General features: G+C 40.2%; 1 long non-coding RNA gene across 3 annotated transcripts in view; it reads left to right on the top strand.

Annotated features, from left to right (window-relative positions):
* Positions 1 to 12,401: 12,401 nt before the first annotated feature.
* The window catches only part of LOC111150989, a 23,318-nt gene continuing 9,625 nt past the window's right edge, over positions 12,402 to 26,094 (top strand). Inside the window, exons 1-3 of one of the 3 annotated variants that reach the window (XR_002640830.1) lie at positions 12,402 to 12,642; positions 14,836 to 15,098; positions 15,724 to 17,578. This is a non-coding gene — a long non-coding RNA (uncharacterized LOC111150989). Of the gene's footprint in view, positions 12,643 to 14,167; positions 15,099 to 15,723; positions 17,579 to 26,094 lie in introns of those variants that run through there. The other 2 variants (XR_002640829.1, XR_002640826.1) reach the window with 2 other exon arrangements.

Raw genomic sequence — 26,094 nt, 5'->3', positions numbered from 1 at the left:
ATCATCAGAATGTAACACAGCTGACAAAGTGGTTATCCATACGAAGGTTTTTTTTTTGTTTTGTTTTATTTTAATGAAGGGACAGAATTATGAGTTTATTTTTTGGTGATAAGAGCTCTCACCCCTGCAGCACACTAGCCCCTAAGCACCATCTGCTGTGCGAAGCCAGCTTCGGTGAGTCCTCCTGGAGGACACGGCACTATCAACATAATCAAGAAAGCTGCTTCTGTTTAGGACCCAGGCTTCGCAGAGGGTGGCCTCCGTGTCCTCAGAACCTTGCTGGCTGTCATCCCACCAGGTACCCAGCCTGCAGTTGCCACTCAGACGTGGAGAGTGTGTGTGTGGGGATGACACACAATGGGCCAGGAAGGGACACAGAGCTCTGTCGTACCAGTACATTTATTGTAAGGAACTAGTTATGCTGCAATGGCTTTGCTCTTTTATATTCCAGGCAACACGCCGGTGAATATAATTCATAATGAACATATTCAACATTTTTCCATCAGTTCAATACATTATTCATAAATATTAGAGATGGAAAAGACCTAGTAGATTACTGAGTCCAAACCGCCTTTCTGCACCTCCATTTCCCCCAACTGTTGATGCTAGCTCAAAACAACAGCAACAACAACAAATCACACAGGGAAAGCAACAAATTCACAATTTTTATGAGTAAAAGGGAAGCTCCAAAGAAGAAGCCTGCATTGAGAGTGGGGAGGTCTGAGGCTTTTCCTTCCTGCCGGTGTGGCTCACTGAGGACTAGGATTCTGGGCGGCTCTTTGCCGTGAAGACGGGCCAAGGGAGGGCAATGCCCATTTTTCCTCTTGAGAATCCAAATTCAGGGTAAAGCCCCAGAGGCTATACCGTGTCCCGGGCTAAGTGCTTACTATCTGTCTCTACAACCTGGTGTGGACTCAGGCGTTCTTCTCTCCAGTTAGAACTTAAGATACTGACAATAATGATGAAAAAAAAAAGTATAAATAAATAGAAAGTTAAAACTACTAGAGAATGCTCCCTGGGATTATCTGTACTATCAAGATAGGAAACTCTGCAGATGCTACTGTCTCTCTGGAGGAATAAATGCTTGCATTTTAATATTCTCAGCAGCTGGTTCCTGTTGAATACCATCAGGATGATTCAGCCACCCACCAGGAACACCAGTAACAGCAAGTGCACACACAGAAATCTGCAAAACTTTCTTCTCTTGATGCCAACCCCATTACTCTGGCAAAGTCAGAGCCCTTTATTGAATTACCAGTTCTACTATATGTGACCCTTTCCCCTCTGGAATACCAGCACACTCGGAAAGAAATGGAACTTTTGGCTGGGTAAGATGCAACATTCTTTCTGACTTGAGCATACCCTGCTGTCACTCTCTCGCGGCCACGGTCATGTGATCTGCTCCTTTAACATGTTCTCATCATTCAATGGAATCTCGAAGGACCAGTGAGGTCCGTACATACCCTGAGTCCACCTTGCACGCCACGGCACTACAGCTGAACCTGTGTATTTAATGCTGGTTCTTTACCCTGGCCAGCCTCCGGTTATTTTCTCACTTCCATTTTTCAGAAGTTTCCCCTTGCCACAGAATGTGGTTGCGTGCCAGGACAGACAGAAACGTGTAGATGAATGGCACTGACCATAGCCATGACTCATACAGAATGACCATGCCATACTCAAGTTAGATAAAAAGCCTAAATGGGCCCCCTTCTTCAAACAGACCAGATTAGATATAAAGGGAAAAAAATGCCAAAGATGATAGCTAGCTATCAAAATTGCCTCACTGCCTCATTTTCAGGTCCCCAAAGGAAAATCTAAGGACATTCAACACAGAGTCAGGTGCTCTCAACAGCCATGAAAATATACGGCTGGAGAGGGAATCTATAAATGTAATGAATACACAATTGGCTTATAACAGATACAACTAAAATTAAATTCAATATCTTGACCTGCTCTCCAAAGTGAAAGTTTCTAGTTCAGGCTACAGACAGAGGTATAACAAGCTCATTAATCATATGGACCAGGACTATAAGCTGACACTTCTGGGGATGCTGAGAAGAGCAATCCTCAGTGGTTGGGGGGTCCGTGGGGAACCCGAATGAGAATGCGGCACTGGCCACAAGCAGCCACTATTCTAAACTCCCAGGTAACAAAGTAAGGATCTCTGTTAGGAAGTAACAGACCCTACGGACTTGCACAAGAAGATTCAATATACTTTTTATTCAGTTCCTATTATGGAAAATTCACTGCGTTTGTGTTTGTTGCTTGAGGAGATAATGAACTCAATGAGATCAGCCTAGGACCCCAAGAAGAATGTTGTTGGAAGAACTGCAGAGAAGGGAATATTAATAACAGTAGTGGTAACAACAACAAGGATATCGAATGATGGCCACATGCTAGTTTTTCTGGCAAGCATGTCATACACTCCTTCATAAAATTCTTACACTGTTTCAGCAAGGTGGTTATCATTTTCCCACTTACAGATGTGCATAGTGAGGCCCAGTTAAATGAAATGCATTGCCCCAAATTACATAGACCTGTTCCTTAACGTTGCAAGTAAATACTTAACATTACAGATAAATACAAAGATGAATCTATAAGACAGAATATGACAAGAGCCATTAAAAGATAGAGTATTGTAGAAATAACACCAGGGAAAAGGAACAGGGATGTGAAAAGGTGGCATGTGCTTAGGAAACAAGGAGTAGCCTGGTCTGTAATGTGTTTAAACTTGTTGACTCAGCACCCTCTGATTATAACTCATACTTTGATAAGATAATAAGATACACCCATCTGTACAAAAAGATTTCTAGGAAGAAGGACATCTTTCCAAAAGATCTATTATTTCTCGTATTTTTTTCTTTCTCTTCCGTTCTCTTTCCTTCTCCCCTTCTTTTTCTTTCTTTTCCTCCCTCCCCCCTTCCTTCTTTCTTTCTTTCCTTCCTTCTTCCCTCCCTCCCTCCCTCCTTTCTTTCTTTCTTTCTTTCTTTCTTTCTTTCTTTCTTTCTTTCTTTCTTTTTCTTTCTTTCTTTCTTTTCTTTCTTTCCTTCCTTCCTTCCTGTCTCTCTCTCTCTTTCTTTCTTTTCTTTCTCCCTTCCTCCCTCCCTCCCTCCCTTCCCCCCCACCCTCTCTCTCTTTCTTCCTCTCTTTTCCTCCTCTCTCTCTCTTTTGGTGGGCGCAGACAGAACAGAAATGAAGTACGAAGTAACCCCAGAGGAGATATGAGTGTGAGGGGAGCACTGTTAACAGCAGAGGGTGTCCAAAGAGTGCAAGATCTGGGTACATTTTCGTTTATTCCCCAGACTGCCTGATCCTTAGCACTCGTATTTGCCCCTGCCCCATTAAGCTAAAATTATTGGTACAGTGGTAGGAACCCAGAAGGATTGGATCCTTTGTTCTCTTCCTCAATTACTTCTGATATATCATCTACTCCTTATTTTTATAAAAATTGTGTTAGGGGTCAGGATGTGGTGTAGGAGCAGTAGCTAGAAAGCCAGAGTTCTAATACAATTTACCTTTCTCATCTTGAGAAAGTTTTGTCACTTCTCTGTTTAAATTTTCCTATCAGCAAAGTAAATGTTTTCAGTCCAAACAGCATTCCTTAATCTGTTAACAATGCACCCCCCCACCCCTTTCCTTTTGATGAAAATAAAACCTTATGCTTTTCTGAATTCTTTTTCACTCTTCTCTAGTTAGACCCCTGGTTCACAGAATGCACTGTACAGTACCACTAGTCAAGAGGAATTGGAGGAGCTTTCCTTTAAACTTGTTTTATAAATATAAGTCATTGTACTACATAAAAATACCAATTTTCTCAAATTCTACAGGGTGCGACAAGCAGGTATTCAGTATTTTTTCTTTTTTTTCTGGAGAGTTTGCTCACCCCCTCACCCACATTGAGATATCTAAGGCTCCTTCAAACTCTAAGATGCAATGATTATGATTCTATGATGCTGACATTTGCTTTGTCGACACTTAAAGCAGAGCTTTTCAACTTCAAACAACAGCATAACAAGTTGCTATAACAATTACACTTATATGAATCTTTAGGCAGATGGGGACAACAGCTCTTTACAACTAGGATCACACCGGACAGCCCAAGCTTTAGGAGGGTGTGAAAATTCTCAGCAAAGGTGAATTCTTCAGTTAATTATATCCTATAGGAAAAAGTCTTGCCTTCCCATTTACTTATAAAACTGACTAACTCATTTTTTTTGGAGGGGGGCGATGTTAATTTTCCAGCTAACCACAGGCTGGAAACATCTCCAGTAACTTTAATCTCTAGTCCCCACTCTGTCGCAGTTCCCGTGTCTCACCCTCCTAACCTTGCCCGTTGAGTTCATCCTTACTGATGTAATCATATATGTTTCTTTGTAGTGACATTCGTCACAGTGCTCATTTAGAATTATCATCATTTCTACTGCACCCTAGGTCAACGGGATTAAACGTGCTTATGCAATTTGTTGTCATTTTAATTTTTTCAGCTAGGGCTTCTTCATCCAGAAGGACAATTTATTTTATCTGATCAATATGTAACTAGCCAGTCAAATGACTCTGGAAAATTGGTAGAAAAATCATTCACTGGGGCAAAATCTTGTATTTAGAGTGGTTTTTATAAACCTGGACAGTGGCATTTCACCGACCTTGAATCCACAGGTCCAAAATTTATTAGCGTAAACTTAGTCTTTCAGTCTATTAAAGCAATAAACATAAAATATGCATGATTTGTATTTATGTGTGTGTGGAATTTAATAAACTCGTCGAGAGTCAAGTATTTTTAAAGAAATCTCTGGCCTGTTCCACACTGACTAATTCACCGATTTCCAGATAGAGCTGAAAATATTCTTTTTGCTGTGGCTTAAACTTTTTTTTTTTTTTTTTAAATAAATACAGTACGTAGACTGTAAAGTAGCAGTGTGGTTCCCTGTGACATTCTACATATTCCTTAACTTTGCTCTCTCTATGCTCAGGGGTCAGGGGATGCAAAATGAATAAATCCACAACAGTTTAAATCTAAGAATTTGGCTAAACTCTGAAAACATAGCCTAATAGACTCGAAAGCTTGGTATCTCATAATTGCTTTATATTATAAGGCTGACAATGCCACCTTATAAAAGATATATTCGTTTATTTTCCTATTCGATCAAAAGTGAGGGTTTCAGGAATGGGAATGGATTACAGATCGTTCTCTCCTGGTTATTTTTGGCTTTAAGTATATTGATCATTTTATCATTTTCTTGTTTTAAACTGCTTTAAACACAGCACAAATGTTATTCTCATCATGCCAGAAATGGGTTTGGAATTGATTTTGAGTTTCCGTCAATTTTACTCTTTGCTCTCTGAGAGAAGTTTTTCACTTGCTTAAATTCGAAAGGATAGTTTTGTTCAAAAGATGTCAGAGTACAACCTTTAGAGATCCTCAGCTGGACAAGAAAGCTCACATTTTTCTACTTTACAGAAGAATAAAAAATCATGAATTTATTACCATGGACTTTATTGAAATTAGTGAGGAATCATTCATACGAATGCAATTCCAAGGGTTTCCTCCCTCTCTTTCTCTTCATGTAAGTGTTCGACAAAAGCGTGTATCTTCTGAGAAGCCAGCCTGATTGGTCCAGGTTGGCACTGTTTCAGTGTTTGGCCTACGGCGGCTGCTTAGGAATAATTTTGTCTCATCCTCTCTATTTTCCTGGACCGTATCAGACTCAGACACGTGGTATGCAAAGGAAATCCAAGTCCCTTAAAAATGCTATTTCTTTGGGTACTAAAGCCAAGTCGAGTTCTACTTTGGCCAAATGATCTTATCAAGATTTAACAAGAGATATGCAGTAATATCTACAATCTGTGAGCAGACATTCACTAAGGAAGATAATTTACTACATACAGAATACATACAGAATACATATATTTTCCCTCCTGCAAGCAGGGAGGGACACGATCGAACTTACTCTATTGCTGCTGAGAATAACAACACTGACACGGATTTTATGGCAATTATTCATTTCAGTTAATTTAGAAAGAAATAAACAAGCAGTTCTTTCCATATTAAAACAGATACTGGAGATCTATTTTCAGTTATTGCTGAAAATATTTTGGCTTCCATAAAGGCACCTTACTAACACAGCTGCTTTGCCCTCTTCTGCGCTGTCACAATTCAGAATTTGTAACATTTCAGCCAGGTTCTCTAGACTAATTGGATGAAACAATTGCATTGCAGTGTTAAGATGCCTTTGCAGAATCAAATGAGAGGAGATCTGCACAGTTCAGAGAGCCTGGAAGATCTGTAACAAACACAGCCTAAATCCTACATGTTCCATACATTTTTCTACATTTAAAGTAATAATCACTTGGATAGTAAGTGTTAGGATTTAACTTCACACTTAGGACTATCAACAAACATAGGGAGGAATTTAGATACACGAACTTCACTTCCCACTCCGGTCTGTCTTCTCGTCTGTACTATGCTTCGCCTCATCTCTTCTGAAAAGTACCAGGAAATCTCCTCTCCAGCTCTCTGGGCCCTTGGTTTTACATGTGTAGTAATGACACACCTTGAGACAGAGAGCCCCACAAGCTAGAGTGGGACGTTCATTTAAATACAGACTTAGGGGGAAGAGCTCCATCTACTGCATCAGTTGGATCACAGTTTGCACCCTACAGTTATCCCATTCACTACTTTCAACCTCTCAGAGGCTCTGGAGAGTGAAAAAGTTATAGCCCCCAAACCGCTTTGACTCAGGCCATTTTGAGTATTTCCCAGATATTCTGAGCCCCTTTCCTTCACCCTTCCCAATCTCCAAAGCTTTTTATGTTTCAGAATAAAAGAAAAATGGGATGCTTTGCTATATAAACCATCCTTGGAAAGAGGCAGGAAGCCATTGGTTACTGAAGGAAAAGCCCTACATAGTGAAGGGGGAAAGCAACAGAGAGAAAATCACTCTACCTGGCTGGCTGGCAGCCCAGGTAAAAAGCAAAGAGAAGCATAGCCTACTTACGCCTGCCTTGCATCATTGCGGGGAAGTCTGCAGCCACCCAGGATCAGGTCTTCTGGGCTCTCCCCAGCTGCACAATGTTGTTGTGGCATTGGGAATTTGCTGTGGCTTCGTAAGATTATGGGGATATGCTTCAGCAAGCCAAAAAAGTCACAAACAAAATTCAGGAGAGAAAAAAAAAAAGTACAAAAACAGCTGATCTTACTGGAGGAGCTCTTGGCATTTGCCTACATATGCCACAATTTTCTTTGGTATTTCCTGGTTCTGTGATCAGAAAAATTATCATATTATGTTTATTATTGTTGTTTTTTTCAGGGTTGCTAGTGGTGGTACAGGGAGGGCAAACACTGTGGGAGTTTTGGGGAGTCGCAAGGTAAAGATTACTTCTCCCACTTGTTTGAAGGCTTTCCAGACATCACAAGGTTAGAAAGTTTCTTTTCCAGAATAATGAAGATACACAGAAGTCATATATAGGGAAAAATCCCATAGTCTTTCCAGATTGGGAAAGTGAAAAACTTTTTAACATAGTAAGATATGGAACAAAGCAAACCACATCTGAATAAACTCAAACGTTAATATAGCTGCATAAAATTCGAGTGTGAATGACTTCTAAAAATACTCTATAAATTAAGATACCTTATTAGAATACAAATAGACATTATAAGTGTATACATATATTAAATAATCAGAGGGAGGCAACTGTTAACTAAATTTCTAAATTATAAAAAATAGAATATAATAAATTAATAAAAGTTTGCGTTAATGCTAATCTTCTTTTATGTAAAAATAAAATTAATATAAATGTAAAATGGGAGTTGTATCTCTGCGTGTGTATGTGTGTGTATTTATGCGTATCTGCACGAAGTATTACTGACTGACTTTGCAAGGTGATAAGCTGCATAGAAATCAAAACTTTGCATTATTTTAAATTGGGCATTTAAAATACCAGCATTAACCTGGCAGGGTTTTTTCTCCTTTTTAAAATACATTTAATTTTCAGGTTCTGTTTTAAAGCATCAAAAGAAAGACAAATTGGAAAAACATTGCACATCAGTAGGTATTTTGTAAAATAATCCCTCTGCATTTATTAACAAATTTAGTTCTAAAAAAACAAAACAAAACAAAAAAAAAAACGAAAAAACCCCAAAACGGCTAATTGCATTTTTTTTAAACCTTTCCAGGACAAGTTCATTCTGAGTCAAGAACAAGTATGAGAAATTTCACCTCAAAATGAAATTTGTTTGGCTACTTATAATGACCTGAAAAACGAGATTATCTCCATCATAACTATAACAAACAGCGAATGAATAAATACACTCTGGCAAGAATTGATCAGAATTGCGAAGCCTGGGAGGGTCATCGCAGACATGAGAAAGGTAACCAAGTGGGAAACATCAAAAGGAGTTAATGGAGATAAAGCCCTTCTGAAAAACAGAAAGTGTTAACAATCACTGACAGGAAAGAATATACTTCCAACAGTAGTGGCAGCAACAAAACAAAACAAAACAGCCCCAAACAACTGAAAACACATATCTCCAGAAGCTAAAATATGACTGCTTATTAAGCAAGAGGAGAACCTACTTCTTTGTCATTCCCTTTGGAAGCCTGGCTTAAAAAAAAAAAAAAGAAAAAAAAAAGAAAAAAAAGGTTGCACAAAAGATACATGTGTTCCTTTTCTGGTATTATTACAGGCCCACCTAGATTTAGCTTTCGATTCCAGATGAGATCAGGCATGTTCAGACTAGCACATCTTTTCTCTGTAAGCACAGAGCTGCTATCATTTCACTGGCAAATTCTCGTATCCCCAAATTTATGCACAATAGATGTCCTTAAAAAATCTGCAAATTTCCAACTTCAGTCAAATACCTCATTGAGTTAAATTTTTTCCTAATTTCCTTTGCTATTATTAAGCTGAAAAGTTAAGGCAAGCGACTCCTGTAAGAAAGGAAAGTTGAACAGTACTTACCCTAAGTATAATGTACAAGCCTTATTGGGGGAATCTACATTTGCTCTATGATTTTTAGAAGGGAGTCCAGGTCTAACCTCAGCTCTCGCCCTTTCCCTTCTGGAAAACAGAGTAGACTCACGGAAAGTAGCTCTGAGAAAGATCATACAAATCAACAGCCTTACCTGTGGCCATTCAGAAGACTGCACTTTGGTGTGTGTTTAAAACTATGAATAAAGTCAGATACAGCGCATGCTCAGCAGGCAATTTGAAAATATTTATAACATTGTTGTTTCAAAAACAAATTTCCTCAAACAAAGCAAAACTCACATTTCTTATCCATGCCAAGTTTAACGTTCTGAGACAAAGCTGTTTTGGAGTTTTCCGCTGGGGGAAAAAGGCTTCTAAAATTTTTTGTTGAACGAAAAATAGTTCTCCCTTCCCTTTTGGGTACTCTTAAAGGGGTGGAATAAATTTCCCTCCAAGTTTCAACAGAACTCACCTCTGGCGGAGATAAGCATTAGAAATTGAAGGTCTGTGAAAAATCATTTCAGAGAAAGTAACAAGGAACTAAGAACTATGGGCTTAAAGAATGTAATGGTCATCTGAACGCTCAGAGCAGCTTGGCTTGTTACTATGTAAAAAAAAAATCCTCATACAAACAGGATATATCATGTCATGTATAGATAAGGTAACATATAAGCAAACCAATCATTTAAACAGCTAGAGAAGTTATGTTTTTCTTTCGCTAACTAAAATCCGAACTCTCCAAAACTGAAAAAGAAAAATCATCGAAAATTTAGGAGAAATCCTGGAATAATGTTATTTTAATTCCTCTGTTTTATATAGGAAGCAAGGAGAGAAGGTAATCGCCTATCAGTTGGCTAAACTGTAACTTACATAAAATAAAAATGTGATTGACTGTGATTCTCAAAGTACTCAGTGCAGCAGGAATGCCTGTGTTACCCCTGCCTGGGAATTTCTCTCTTTCTCCTCCTTGAGGATCCCCAAGTATTCCATTTCACCATCTATCACCAAACCCTGCACGGCCCACAGCTCTCACAGATCTTATTGAAATCTCCCACTTAATTCCGAAGTCTCTGAATGACTTTCAGCCCCTGCTCTACTTTCCAGGGGTGCCCAGCGGACCTCACAAAAGCTCCACAGAAACATCGTTCAGGATCTCTGATGCTTTCAAATGCAACAGAGGGTGCCAAAAAAAAAAAAAAAAAAAAAGCCCAACGATTAAAAAAAAAAAGTTTATTAAAGTGAAACTAGGAGTGCAGATTTGAAGAAGTTGCTTCTACTTTTATTTCCCTCTGAACTCAGCACAGGTGTTTCCTAACTCCCACTGCCCTGCATGCTGATGAAGGGAGGTTTACTCGAAGGTGAGGGAGTGGGCCAAGGGCTGACCAGCAGGCATTTCAGATCTCTAGCCTCCTGCGTTAATGGATACGTTTAAAAATGGACCCCCCAAAAAGCCTAAAATGAGGCTTCTTTTTGGCAAGTGATTAAACCAGTATACTGAAATAATTAAAGCTTTGTCCTTAAAAAAAGCATCAGATCAACAGAACAAAAACAAAGATAAAAATTGCACACACATATGCATGCGCGCACACACACTCTCTCTCACACACACAGATACACAAGACTAGCGGGTGAGGGGAGAAGGAAATTAAATAAAAGAAAACAAACAGAGTCCTAACAGGCCATTCTCCGAAAAGGAATCTAAATAAAAAGTCATATGATATCTGATAGTGCAGGACACGTCGCCAAGAACTGGAGCGGATTGCCTACAGGAAGAAAGGGCCAGTGTATTCCAGCTCAAAGAGCTTTTCTTTCCTCCTCCTCTATTTTTTTTCCCTTTTCTCCTCGACTGTGAATGTGTTACTCTCAGGTCAGATCCACGAAGAATCCCAGAATGACAGCTATCACCTTTCACTGTACTCTTGGCGGCACAACTAGCTGATAGGAGCTGCCTGAGTTGAGATCAAGAGGGGCTAGAGCAGCTTTCAGTAACAGCCTCTTACCATACCCCTTCTGCCCCTTCCACAGACCCCCATGGTCATGCTGAAAAAAAAAGAAAAAAAGAGAGAGAGAGAGACAACAACAACAACAACAACAACAAAAAAAGCAAAAGCAAAAAAACCCCAAACAAAACAAAAACCAAAACTGTAAGCACAACAGCCCACAGCAACAAAAGAGTTCGGGGGGAAAAAAAAGCAGAAACAAGCCAAATTGGGGGTGGGGGGAAGCTCTTGCCTTCAATATAAAACTTTTTAAAGACCGAGTTGCTTTCTCCTATTTTGATGACTTTCTTTTTAAAGATCCTTTTCTCTGGAAGCACTATTAGAAGCATTAAAAATCTTTACAAAAAGATAGAAAAGTCTGGAGGCAATACAAGAATTTTCCCGAAGAAAACACAACTATAAGAAGGGAGCTACCCTAAAAAATTTTGGATTTGTCAAAAGGTCCCCTAAATCTAATGTCTTTCAGAGAGTTCAAGTGGCCACCTAGCTCTTGTTTTTTTCTCTGAGGGTCATTACTGAGGCAACACATACACAGTAAGTTTTCCCGAAAAGACTCCTTGTTATCAAGTTACTTCAAACATAAGGCGCTCACACCTCCCAGCCAGAAGGGTTTACTGACTAGTAGACATCACACTCTCCCCTGATATGTGTTACACTCTTAAGAAGCAGTTACATAAATGCATTCTAAAAATATGGAAAAATGTATATATCTATATTTTCCCCACAGCTTTTCTCCCCAGGGACAGGAATAGATTATATTTTCAGTGAATGGAAAAAAAGAAAAGAAAAGAAAGAAAAGAGTTTCTGAATCTTGAAACAACTGTTGTAGCTCATTTTCACTTAGTAAAACACTTATCTGTACTTAGGTACTGTACATAATACATATTTAAGCATTTTTTTCTAGTGCTTTTGCATTTTCTCCCCTCTTTCAGTTTCATGTCTGTTATGTACCTTAAGAAGATTTCCAAATGACAATCGAGATACAAATGCATTAGGGGGAGAACTTTTAGAAAGAAAACATTTTCTTGAGTTTATAATTCAAGAATATTAGTATAGAGATGTAAACCCATTTATAAATGAGGAGATTGCTCAGTACGTTTTGCACATACAGTTCACACGCTGATTTCTTTTTCCTTTTGTCGGAGCATTAATTTGAAAATGATAAGCATTCTGGAATGTTTGCTACAAACACAAATTCATGGTAAAAATATACAAGCACAGGCAAAAAATCAAGTGGCCAACACAAAGCTACATGGCAATCAGAATCGTAGAAAAATCTCTGTCCAGACCACATTTCGCTTAAACTAGTGTATCATGGATGGGGCAAGTAATCTCTCTGGGGATTTTTGTCATTGACGTAATTAGATGGAAACCAAAATAAAATACAACTATCTGTTCCCTTAGTACCTCTTCTTAATAACTGACAAGTGACACAGGCGGTACCTTTCAAACAGATGCATGCAAGAACTTGTGAGGCTGGAGGAACTAATGCACCCCATTGGTATTTGGGGAGCCCAAATTCCTTAATTAACTTTTTACCTAAGTGGCGAAAGTGGAAGATGTTCTCGCCACTACACCGATTATTAGCTGTACTCTCATTCTCTCCTCCACAGGATTTTGGGGACCCAGAAGGGGTAAAGAGAGAAGAGAAGATGCATCCTGAACAACTTTTATTGTGAGTAGAAAAAATAGCATATAGAGTGAGCATAAGAACAGTTGGATTTAGAAAGATTAAAAGAGGAGAAAAGAGCAACATATCCAACTTCATTAGTCTTTTTCCTTTTTATTTTTTATGTATACATATTGGGGTGATGGGTAGAAAAGATAACTCGATTTCTTTTGAATGTCTTTGTGTCTTTATAGAGTGAATGTTCTGTTCCTGTCTCTTTCTTTTTAGGCAAAAAACTAATAAAAATAGAAAAACATATATCAGACATTAAGCTCACTCCCCCCCCACCCCTTCCCTTTGTAAAGAACTCTTTGTTCTCTAGTGAAAATGCTGAAAAATCCCCGGGCAGCTACTCCCTGAAACAAGTGCAAAACACTTAGAGGCTTTTGGGCTGGCTGGGAGCCAGGAACCCTCCCGCTGTCTGGTTAGAAGAGGAAAAAAAGAAGAGAGAGGGAGAGGGAGAGAGGGGAAGAGAGATGGGGGGGGCAGAGGGAGAGAGAGAGAGGGGGAGAGAGAGAGAGAGAGAGGGGGAGAGAGAGAGAAGGGAAGAGAGAGAGAGAGAGAGAGAAATTGGAGCTTCCTTTAATAGACATAGGAAGGAACGTTTTTTTTTCTTTTTCTTTTTTTTCAAAACTGGCGGTCAAGCGTTAAGTAACTCCCGTCCAAATCCACCTGCTAGAAATGAACTTGGGTAACCCCCCAGGGGTGCACAAAGACAGGGAAGACAGTAACATACTCCATACTCTTTCCCACCCCCCGTTGTACTGCTTCCATTCTTTCTGCTCCCATACACAAATGCCCACAGATCTCACGCCACCCCCCTTACCCCCCAACAACAAACACAGCGAAATACATGCTCCCTCAGTCTCCTAAAAAAAAAAAAAAAAAAAAAAGGCTTTTCCATCTCGGTTGCGACACAGTGATAAGGGGTAGCGAACATCTCATACCTGGTGTGAATGCTAATCAGTCAGGAGTTCTCCTTTTCCCAAGACAGGGAACTGTTTCCTTCCAAATTTATTAGAACCTCCTCCACTGCCTCTTTGAAAAACCTTCTTTGTCACCCTCTCCCAAGTCCCGATACTTCTTTAAAAAAAAAATGGCTTCGGAGCTCCTTCTATTCTTGATATTGATTCTCTCTCTCTCCCCCCACCCCTCCTCCTCTCTCCTGTCTGTGTCTCTTCTGAGTGGTCTATTGATAAGTCCCTGGAGGCACTGGGTCAGCCTGCCCGTAGGAAACCAGACACAATGCACAAATCTCCGAGTGCCATTCTGCCATCAGCAAGCAGACCACGTTTAGGAGAGAGAGAGAGGAAAAAAAAAACAGTAGAGCAAGAGACAGAGAGAGAGAGAGAGAGAGAGAGACCAACCGAAGGAGGGAGAGAGAGACCGAGAGAGGAAGAGAGAGGGGGGAGAGAGGGAGGGGGGGGAGAGAGAGAGAGAGAGAGGAAGAGAGAGAGAGACACACACGGAAGGAGAGAGAGAGTGTGAGAAAAAGACTGATTGGAACAGGAGGGAGGGAGAGAGAGAAAGGGAGAGGGAGAGAGAGCGCGAGGGAGAGCGACACTGCCAGTCAGGTTAATCATCCCTACTTTAATTAGCTGTTCGGCTTAGACATAAAACAATTGAATTTGAATGATCTGTCAGCAGGCTCGGCTGAACCAAAGGGGAAAAGCGAATATTACAAAAAGACTGTTGGTGTGTTCTGATAAGCAATACTGCTCGTACTGACAAATCCTCAAAGGGGGAACTATTAAAACTTACAACTAAACAAAAAGTGCAAATACAAATGGCACTAGATAGAGGTCTTTAAAAAAATGGAGTTTCTCCCTGAGTTTTATGAACGGTAGGTATTTATGCGCGGGTGCCAACATATTAGGGTCTGCGTGTAATGTGTGAAAGTTTATTAACGATGGTCTAGGAGTGTAGCAGACAGATGCTGCAGAGAACAAGACAGGTACAGTCAGATGCCGAGTCTAGATCTTGGAGGGAGATGGATGCTGGAAGAAGAGGCACCGTGGCAAGACATCAGCACAGACAAAGTCAGTGGGCAGACAGGCAGGCAGATTTTAGGCACGGCACGATCTCGTCTAAAAAGGCAAAAGTTCTGATGTAATAATAGGTGCAAAACAATCCATCCATCCTCTCTCCCGGGAGCGCTCGAAGGTACAGTTAAAATGGATTAATCTTTGTGACAAACAGAGCTGGCAAGGCAGACTATGGCAGACACCGAAGGCGCTTCGCAGACCCAGAGAATACCAGAGCCGGAAACAGCCACGGAGATCAATCTCCCCGACGCCCTCATTTAGCAGACGAGGAAACTGAGGCCCAGAGTCTCAGGCTAATGAATCTCAAAGGCAGTAGCAAGGACACTGGAACCCAGGGCCCCAGCGGCCCACCAGGCTGGTGCTCTTTCTGTCATCCCAGCTAACCTCCAGCTTCCTTCACAGACCCTGACCCAACAGGTATGGATGTCACCCTTGTCTCCAGAATAACAAGATTCCTCCATTCTGTAGTGAGTGCACAAGCCTCCAGTTTTTAAAATGCCTAAACAGCTACGTGGAAATATTTTCTTGTCCATTTTGAATTCTAGAGATAGGGATTTAAGTCTTAATTCAGGCTCAGAGCAAAGCAGAAAAATACAGCATTGTAGAAGCCCCTGTCTCAGCAACATAGAGCTAGTTGGTCTTGCCACGTTCCAAGCTCAAGAAGGTCAGTGGGTCCGTCTACAAAGACTGCTCCCAGAGTCTGCGATTCTCATCTGCTGTGTATCACCATGTAGGAAGATGTCGTTCTTTCCTATAACTCATTTTTTAAAATATAGGTACATTGTGGGTGAAAGATTGAGGCTTTCAGCCTACAATGCCCTTCTAAATCACTGATGAGATTTGCTACCTGGAAGATTAGCTGTGGGCAACTTTTCCTAGATATCTCAACTGAAATGAGCTTCTAAAATAGGAAATTTGGGGAACTGTATTATCTGCCCACATACTCGATGGTATCTTTTTTTGAGGGGGAAACGTATGATCATATTCAGTAAGGATCTCCCTGCTGACAACAGATAACGGAAGGTACTTTTTTGTTTTAAAGGGGCGAAAGAGGTGCTCATGAAGATAGCAGAGCCGTCAGATGTTCCTGCACAGATTAAGTCTCTTGTCCTGAAACAAGAATCGTGGTGTATATAAAAGTGAACACTCTCTCTCAGTCATACTTCTGTTGCTACTTAGGGTGGAAGAAGAAAACTGAAAGAAATGTCAGGCACCTGGGAGCCCACTGGAGGGCAGGTAAACTGAGAGAAGCCTTAGCCAGAGTCATTTAGCTAATTTGCACATCAACTGCTTTAACAATGGCTGCTGTGACCCGTCTAAAACACAGGGCCCACAATCAGTCAGTTTAGGGGGAGGAAGGACTCTTGGTTTTCACATTGGTGGGTCCTCCTGCATGCCTCAAAGCACCAGATAGGCAAGAGCCCAGAGCAGAGCAGGGAAGTGCTCAGTAAATTCATCCTGGGTGAACCAGGTGAAAAAGGGAATGAGCTTTGGAGTGAAACAGACCTTTACAACACTGCAGAAGTCATGGCCACTCTCAGAACCTCAGTTTCCCTATCTGTAAAAGGTGATACTATTAATCCATAGGGTTTTTTTGAGCATGACATGAGCTAACATATATAAAGTCCATAGATGGTATTACATGGTAATTACTATGGAGGCAGGCATAAAATAAGGGTGTAAATAAAGAAAACTGCACACTACGGGTGTGCTGAGTGTGTTGTGTTCAAAGCACGTAGGTTCAGGACAGAAATATTCAAGCAAAGCAAGGATCTAATATATAGATTTCGATGAGAAAGGGTTGGCAGTAGAGATTATCAAGTTTAGCATCCCAAGTTCTAGAATTCAGACTTCAAAGATCATCTGAGGACTGTTTGATCTCTTTCTACCCAGACGTCGGTCTATTTCCCAGCTCATAATAATAACCAACATATTACCGAGTACTTAATTTGTGCCAAGCACTCTGCTAAGTACTTTACATTTGTGCCCTACATTCGTGTCACGGCGCCCCTAAGATTTAGGCACTACGAAGCCTCATTTCATAGAAAAGGAAACTGAGCTCAAGAGCTCGCTGCTAGCAGGTGTGGAGCTGGGGAGGAAATCCAGGACTCTGAAGCCTGTATCTTTAGCCACGATGCTGGGTGGGCACACGGTAGGTCTCATCCAGTAACGATGTGTTGAATAAATGAGCAAGTGCATACAACACCAGCATTTTGATTTCATTAAAAACTAAGTGGAAATCTGTGCACAATCACTGGAGAGAATCTTGTGCTCAGATTATATAATCTGTACCTGTATCTATTCGGCAGCCCGCTTCAAGTGGCAGGCCATCCTCTGAAGCCAGGGTAAGGCATGTCCCTGTGTGGTGTTGAAAATGGATGAGGCGAAGATGGCTGCCTTTGGCCACCCAGGACATTTAAATATCTGACGGCATTTTCAGCACTTTGAGGGTAGTGTTAGCACACGGGTTATTAATTGGCTTAATTCCAGTTCGGATAATTACATCGTGTCTCTTTAATTTTTCCCCGACTATGCCATTCTTCATTTCCTGTCACAAATGTGCTCTTTAAAAAAGCATGGGAACACACAAAAACATATAGTTATATTTAAGGTTTGCATAGTAATACAGGGTATTCTTTTTTCTAAGGGATTACTGTGTAGAGGCCACGTAATAAATAAGTGAATGGGCAAAAGAATTGAAGTCACTGCAAAATAAAGATAACTAGTTGAAGCTAATATTTGAAATAAACAGATTTTTAAACCATTTCCTTGGTGACAGGATTCCAATCATATATTTTTTTTTTCTCAAGGGCAGATATTTCAAGAGCTGATGACCTGCTCATGATAAGCCGACTTCCTTATACCGTATTGTTTCTAGCATAAAAAAAAAAAAAAAACAACACAACAGCAAGGAAAACTGATCTTTTAAAGTAGAAAGTAACACTAGGTTCTGAATGGTATAGTATACTGAACTCAGGGGTTTTAGAGTAGTCATTAATACAGTTATCAGACCCTGACTTATTTGGCAGGTTTTTTTCTTCGCCAAACATATTCCTAGAATAATCTTCAAATTATAGAAGGAAAGGACACAGGACCCCAACTTAATAAGCTTAGGAAACTTTGACAGTCATAAACACACACAACCCTTCTTTTTTTTCCCCAAAGAACTCTTGGTCTTTGAAACACTGACTGTGTCCACAGGAGACTGAAGAAAATCTGCAGGCATGTATTTGAATCATGTACACAAATAGTTGAATGTACCAGGGTAGAGCATGGCTTATTAGTCCTTCTCAGTGTACATGTGTATGAACAAGTCACAAAATATAGGGAGCATGGAAAGTAAGAGAATAAAGGGTTAATTTATTTACTGTGCATGAGAGTTTCTAGAACCTTCGCTTCTTTGGCTTTTAGTTCAAAATTCCATGCATATCTGCACATAATAATAAATGCTATAACTCAGTGTATGCCATTATTTGATTTACTTTCAAGCACCTTTTCTGGTTCAGCTCTCAAAGCTTTCCTTCCTATAAACTTCCTCCAAATTATTCTTTGTGGCCCTCGGTAAATCATCATTGAAAATGGGTGTTTGTGGGATGACTCTAATGCTGTAGAGAGATTTGTACCAAACTAGCCCTATTTTCTTTAGAGGATCAATGATCATGTTCCATGCCCTTATCTGAGAAGACAAATTAAAAAAATAATAATAAAAGAATAAAACCTTAGCCCTTTGCCACCTCTTTGACCCCTGCAATGATGACAGCACTCAGTGACTATCCTCGAGTGTGTCATTTGCTGGGGTCCAGCTTCGGCAGGTCCAGGTGTCCCCAAAGGAGGGGCGGTGTCGGCAAGAGGAATGAGAGAGCCGCAGAGCGAGTTCTGGTCAGCAGTCAGACATCTCCATCTTTATTCTGATTTTAGAGCTTCTTATATAGGCAATTTACTTGGGGTAGGGGGTTACATTCGTACAAGGACATCAAAGGACTCAAGCACTCATCAGATAACTCCCCTTTGTTCAGCACATGTTATTCTAGCTAAGCTATAATGGGGACAGACTGGCGCCAGGGATGGGGGACAGGGTCTTGCTTCTTGAGTAATCATGTCCCTCAGAAAGCCTTGGGAGGTAGCACAAATATGTGCTTTTTGGCAACTTATTCTGGGGTCTGCAGGAAAACAGGGTATAGGTTAATGGAAAACAAGAAGCTATAGGGATGAACTAGATAGTAAAGAACCGTAGGAAAACAAGATATAGGTTAATGGAAAACGAGAAGCTATCTGGAGAAACTAAGTATATAGGAGAGATGTAGGAACGAGAAGGTGTTACCTTTGCAGGAGGCAGGGTGTATATCACTGGCTTGGCTGTGAAAGCCTTGGAAAACATCAACCTAGGGAGGAAACAGTCTGTTGTGGTACACCTCTAAAGTTCTCCATTGTCCTAGGTACAGAATAATCTACCTCCTTGGAGTTGCTCCGGCCCATAAGCCTGAGAGATGTTGGCGGCATATAAGCAAGGGGCTCTTTGTTTGAGAGAGATATGGGGATCAGAGGAAAATGCAAGAGGCTATCAGACCATGCTTATCTGCGGGGCTGTCCGGCCCTCGGCAGGATTAGGCCTGCATCAGTTCAAACCTTAACCTAGTGGGGCAGTGCCCTTGACCAGGCCTCATGGCTCCCAACAGTCATTCATGCCCTGAGACTGAGATCTCTGGGACAAGGTCTTTACCCTCTGTTTGGCTTATTTAATGTATTGCTCAGGATCGCACCTGCCCATGGTGGTAGACGGTATCTCAAAGGAGCTAGCAGCAACGACTGTTCTTAGTTCCTCACGTGAAATTCTAGTGTATTCCTTCGGTGCTTCACGTGTCCAATATGTACAAGACTGGTGATTTGATGCTTAGACTAAAGTAATACTACTGGATAGGATATTTAAGAATTAACTAGCAAAATCACTTGTATTGGTGATTCTTCTAGCTTTGCCATGATTTTTACAGCAAGAAGTCCTCAGACAGCACATTCTAAATCCAAAATTTAAGTGAATTTTGAATTCAAAAGAAAAGTGAACAAGATTTATTCTGAATATTAGAGATGGTAAGCAAGCTCTTGCCTTTACATTGAAATATCATCTAGAAACAGGTGGCTAGGCTTAAGGAAGCACAGAATCTTAGACATGGGAAGCATTCAGGAGATTCTCTGGTTCTGTCAGTTTACAGAGAAGAGCTGAAACATCCCCCGGAACATTTTGTCAGATGAGCTTAAGGTCACACAACTTGGTGGAAGCAAAGCCAGTATGGGAACACGGTTCTTCTGTTTCCTGGTATCATGCCCTCTTCTTTGTTAAAGAACCTCTTAAATACTCATGCCGAGAAAGAATTACCGGATTCTTAATTTAGTCCGAGAAACACATCACAAAGGGACAACGGTAGCCTGAATAATGACCCCACAAAAAAATATCCATGTCCTGACCCCCAGAAACTATGAATGTTACCTTGTATGGCAAAGGGATGTGGTTAAACTAAGGGTACTTAGATGGGGAGATTATCCTGTATTATCTAGGTAGGCTCTAAATGTAATCACAGGGGCTCATATAAGAGAGGGGCAGGAGGATGAGAGCTAGTTGTAGGAGATATGATTACGGAGACAAGAGGCTGGAGTTATTGGTGAAAAGGGTCATAAGGCAAGGAGTACAGATGGCCTCCAGAAGCTAGAAAAGGCAAGCTACTTCTTTTTTATATTTTAATACGTATATTTAGCAGATGATAAGGAAATATGGATATTTTTATTTATATATTTAGTAGATGTATTACCTTGTTGACTCAAAATGAGCCAGTGATATAGGGACTTTTCAACAGTCTCCAGAAAAATATTGACTAGGATAGGTCAAGAATGGGTCTCTCTCTCTTGCCATTAAGAATATCCTTCTAGGCTGACATGGAGAAATCCCTCTAAAGATTATTGATTAATGGATCAGTTGTCTACAGATCCATCTAATCACATTTCCACATGTCCAGTCTTTTAGCGGCTCTTCATTGCTGGGTTGGCAATCATATCTTCAAGTTAACCAACGACAGTAGGTTCTACTAGTTAGAAGCAAACTGAAGGGTTTTGCTGTCCAATTCTTCAGTATTCTATACAGTGAGGTGCCCTTTTGCCAGCCCTTCTCCCCGCATTTATTCTGTTCTTTCCCAGCGGAAGTCGGAAATAAAGAAAAGAATGAGGCATGAGGCAGCATCACACAAAATAGACTTTCTCCTTATGAGACTATCTTGCCTTAATGTATCATTGTCATTCAGTCACTGCATATAATCTGTAGAACAGTGCTCCTAAAACAGTGCTCCTTGGCAACATCAGCACTGCCCAGAAAATTGTTGGAGAAATAAATTCTTGGACTCTACTGCAGACCTGGCGAATCAGACACTCAGAGGTGGATACGTCAGAGCCTATGTTTTAAAAATCCCTCTAGGTAATTTTAAAGCCTGGCTGAGAATCCCTGTCATGGGGCAAATCAATGAGCCTTGGCAAGCTTGGTGAAAAACATGGGCTATGAGTGAGGTCACCTGCTCACCTGGATATAACTGTGGCTCTGTCACCAGCGATGTGCCCACAGATCATGTTCTCAGTCTGTTTATCTCCTCAGTTATAAAATGGGAATGATGATGTTGATACATCATGAATGATGATGATGAGGATAGTACTACTACTACTACTACTACTACTACTACTACTACTACTACTGGGTCCCCCTGTCCATGCATAAGGCTAATGTAGGACTTAAAAAGATCATGAATATGAAAACATGTTATAACTGCAGGGCTATCATTATGGAAGAAACATTCATTTGGATCGTGAGTGTCCTAAGACCAAGGTGTTAGGGATATTGCCTTGCTTTTTTGCATTAGCTGGGGCTAGAAGTAATAATACTAAAAATTCAAGAAGCTCAAGATGCCAGGTCTAATTCTGCAAGCCAAAATGAAGGCTGGATCTGTAGACTTGCAGCGGATGCAGCACTGAACGGAGGAGCCACTGACGTTATTAGTCTCTGGAACTAAGTGCTGAATTTCTTGTCTTGAAACTCCACCTTTCTATTCATCAGGTAGCAAAATTTAGTGACAGCTCTGAATTCTATATTGCCAATGAAGGCTGTGGCTTCTGGGATTCAGAGCCACACTTCTTTATCAATTCCCAGTGACATCCAGTTTTAGTAAAGTGGCCCCAGATCTCCATCATTTCCATACCGTATTTTTAAATAAGTAAGATACTCCAGGAAGCCAGCTCAAAGACAACTGATTTTATTCACAAAGTTTTCAAAAGAACAGACATAAATTTTGACAGGTGGGAGGAATATCTAGATTAGGATTAAAACTTTTTTCAGGGACACCTGGGTGGCTCAGTCAGTTAAGTGTCTCCCTTCGGCTCAGGTCATGATCCTGGGGTTCTGGGATCAAGCCCCGGGTCAGACTCCCTGCTCATCGGAGAGCCCACTTCTCCCTTGCCCTCTGCTATTCCCCCTGCTTGTGCTCTTTTCGGTCTCTCTCTAATAAATAAAAAGAAAATCTTAAAAAAAGAGAAAACTTTTAAAGATATCAAATCCTAAGCTCTTAGGGGGTTGGGAAAAAAACTCTGACACAACTAGATCAGACAAAACCATGATTTTCATGGAAAATCATCAGGATTTTATCCAATCAATAAGTATGAAAATTCTCAGAATTTACCAAGGACTCTGTATGAGTGGAGGGAAAAGCACTTTATAAAAGACAGCTCACCATGCTTTTTCCCTCTCGCATGAAATCATAGCAAGTATGCCTTTTGGCCTGAAGGCTCTTCCATCCTCTGAAGATTTAAGTCAACAGGTGGCACTTTGGCAATTCCTGCGTACCTCGCAGGATAGCTGTGGCGGGCAAAGGCTCCTTGTCTGGATTCCTGTCTCCTCTGAGCCAGTCACAATGGGAGCATCAGAAGCCGCTGCGCCTTTTAAGAGCTCTGTGTCCTTAAGGAAGTCACCTGTCCTTTTAAACCTCACAGATTTTCCGTTTGTAAAATGTGGATAATGTGTGCCTTGCCAATCTCACAAGTTGTTGAGATCACACACTGAGGATCACGAGATGATGCATCTAGAATGCTTTGTAAACTAAGGATCCCATTTGCTTTGCATCACTAATGTTATTATTATTTGTGCTTCAGCAGAAGAGTACAGGAGGTACAGAAATGTTCGCACGGTCGTTTGCATACTTTTAGACATGTAAGTCACGCATGTCTCCATGGTTTTACCCCCGAACTTACATGAATCTTTTTTGTCAGTTATGAGTAAAGTGGTAACTAATGACGTTATTTCCTTTAAGCCCTTGTATGATCTCTGGGTGGATTGTGATCACTTATACATTACATAGAAACTGCTACAGAATTTATTATGGTTGTGTCCTGGCCAACTCTACTTTGAACATATTCCCTGAGTAAGAACACATTCAAAAGAAAGCATTTCATCCAAAGCTGGTATGGAGTAGTAAAAAATCTCTTCAAAGGCCATTCCTTGGTTACTTTAACACCAAACGTCTACTTAGAAATAGCTTGTAGTTCAATGAGCATTCCTGAAGGAAAATTTGTAATAAAGCTACCAGCTACAGGGACATGTGTTTTTTCACAATGCAAATGTGAAATTCCAAATTGTCCAAACTTTGTTTAAACGAATCTGTGATTCAAGTTTGGATGAAGATCTCATGGACTGTTGCCATTTTGGTGGCTGTATGGATAGATGTTACCCAATCAGTGAGTCTTTCCAATGGAACAGAAATCAACTGTGTGGTATATTTTAATATAAATTATTAATATAATTGTGCAAAAAACACATGTGAATACCCTTCACTGTTATTTAAATCTTCAGTTGTTGTGTGCAATTCCACTTTTTCTGTCATGTATCCTTAACTAGACGATAGGCTGCCTGAGGATAAACCCTGACTTCTACTTCTCTGTACTTCCCATTGCCTCCAGTACCAGTGGTTTATACATAGCACTTGCTTCCAACATATCTGCTGTTTAATTGGGTTCACTTCTTATTGGCTTTTCCTGGGGGCAATTAAGACACATAAAATGCCCATAGATAAATGCATCATTATCACTGAAGTAAAGTTGTGATTCTTTTTTTTTTAATTATGCATCGGGCCACTTATTTTTCCCATGTGACACTTGACCTGACTAATTATGTAAGCGAATAGAAAAACATGATTCTCTTTTAAAGAGCTCCCTTTCCATGCTACGGTTTTAGGAATTCAGCTAATATGTCAAGGAGAGCCATTCAGGACAACGATGGTGATGGTGAGGCTCTAGGTACCACAGCTTCGATGGAAAATATTTTAAATTAAAGCAATCTACTCGTAAACTTACACAAACATAAATAGGCACTCTGCCACAAACACATACTTGCACATCTTTAAACTTAAATTAATGCAAATAAAAGATATATTCTTTTGTTCTAGTGGAATACAAATGATGAAGACTAATAAAGGAATAAATAAAGCACTAGGTAACCAAATCAATGTCTGCTCAATTCTGGTCAAGGAGGTGAAGTGAGGTTTCCCTTTGAGTCAGAGAATGTAGTGGATAAAAAGGATGTGAATAGCTGGGGGGATTTCCTGAGGCCATTGCAGACCAGCTCACACACTGTTAAGAGGCTCATTTTCATGAGACTTTTGGTTGCATTTGTAACACTTGCTCTAGGTCCCCTAGAGCATTAAGTGCCACATCACAGCACTACAAGAACAGGACTAAATGTGAGAAGGTACATGACAAGGTTCTTTTTCTTTCAGATCCAAATATTCAGGAGTTTATAGGTACTTTCATGACTGCTTTTTCTTCTTTGTTTTTCCTTCTCCCTGCCTCCCCTCCAGACCCACATACTCCTTTCAAGCAGAACTGCGTGGAAGGGACTTTTTGTTCTTCAGTGAAAATCTAAATTCTTGTACTTTTGAAAAATGACCAATGTAAAATCTGTGGATTAGTACAGTTAATTATTTCCATAGGTAGAATATATTTCATTAAAAAAAGAAAAAAACCTGGTTGGACTGCTAAGTTTGTTTTAGGTTAAGGATTTAGCCACAATTTGGTAAGTATTTGTTCTCTATTAGGTTGGTGCATGTTAATTGGTACTTTTTTTAACGTTTCACTACTGCATTAAATCATTAATAATTTGAAATTATTAGCTGGTACTGCCACTGTTTTCCCAAAGCAATGCTACTGTTTCTTCTAAGCTTGGTCCAAAGCACAAAGTCTAGAATCTGATTTGTCAAGAAAACAAATGTGAAGTTCAGCAAAAGGATAGAAATCACCAAAAGAATGAGATTCAATTTCAAAATGATTAGGGAGAACAAAAGCTTGCTTAATCCTTAAAGTAAATTTAAAAGATAGACGTTCAGATTTTGTAGATGAAAAATCTGAGGCTCAGAGAGGTTAAGTAATGTCCTCAATGTGCACAGTTTAGAGGTGGCAGAGTTGTGTGTCAAACCCTCTTCTGTCTGACAAAGCCTGTTCTCTTTTCTCTCTCTTTTTAAAAAGATTTTATTTATTTATTTGTCAGAGAGAGAGAGAGAGAGAGAGCGAGCACAAGCAGGGAGAGGGAGAAACAGGCTCCCTGCTGAGCAAGGACCTCCATGCGGGGCTCCATCCCAGGACTCTGGGATCATGACCTGAGCCGAAGGCACACGCTTAACCCACTGAGTTCCCCAGGCGTCCCTGTTCTCTTTTCTTTTAAATGTTCCATTCCCGGATGCGTAAGGTCTCTGGCTATTCAAGAGTTTCTTTGGCATCTGCCATTGGGTACATGGGGTGAAATAACAATTGAAACAATTATAATATTTGTTAAATACATATGTATATGTATATGTATTATCTATTAATCATATATACTTAATGTATATATAATGTATATACACTTACTATACATATGATCATATATGCTACGTACACTTATTAGCACTTATAGTGTGCCAGATAATATTCTAGGCACTTTGTTATTTAGTATTTAGTTCTATTAGTTCTTGGAACATCTCTATAAGGTAGAAATCATTATTATCGTCCAGTTTTATAGATGAAAAGACAAAGGCATACAATTAGTAAGTGGCATAGCCCAGGGTACCTTTCATTACCCGCCCCCCTCCCCCACAATGGAGCTTTACTTATTTGTTACCTCCTTGAGAACATACCTGACCTCTGGTCTATTCTTTTAAGACTTTGTTTTTTCTTAGGTGATAATGAGTGAATATTAGAAGGCAGGAGAATTCAAATATTAACTAGTCAATAGTTAATTGCTAGGGGAAAAAAAAAGACACAACTTAGTGGAAAATCCCCATTTGTAGAAGAGAAAGTCCCTAAAGCCAGACATTATGGCCCAGAAAGTAGGGGAGACATTGGGTGGGAGGACTTTCTGGGT

The sequence above is a fragment of the Enhydra lutris genome, unplaced genomic scaffold (assembly GCF_002288905.1).
Source record: "Enhydra lutris kenyoni isolate GAN:26980312 unplaced genomic scaffold, ASM228890v2 scaffoldscaffold2, whole genome shotgun sequence".
Taxonomy (NCBI): Eukaryota; Metazoa; Chordata; class Mammalia; order Carnivora; family Mustelidae; genus Enhydra; species Enhydra lutris.
This window is presented reverse-complemented; position numbering and strand designations above follow the sequence as displayed.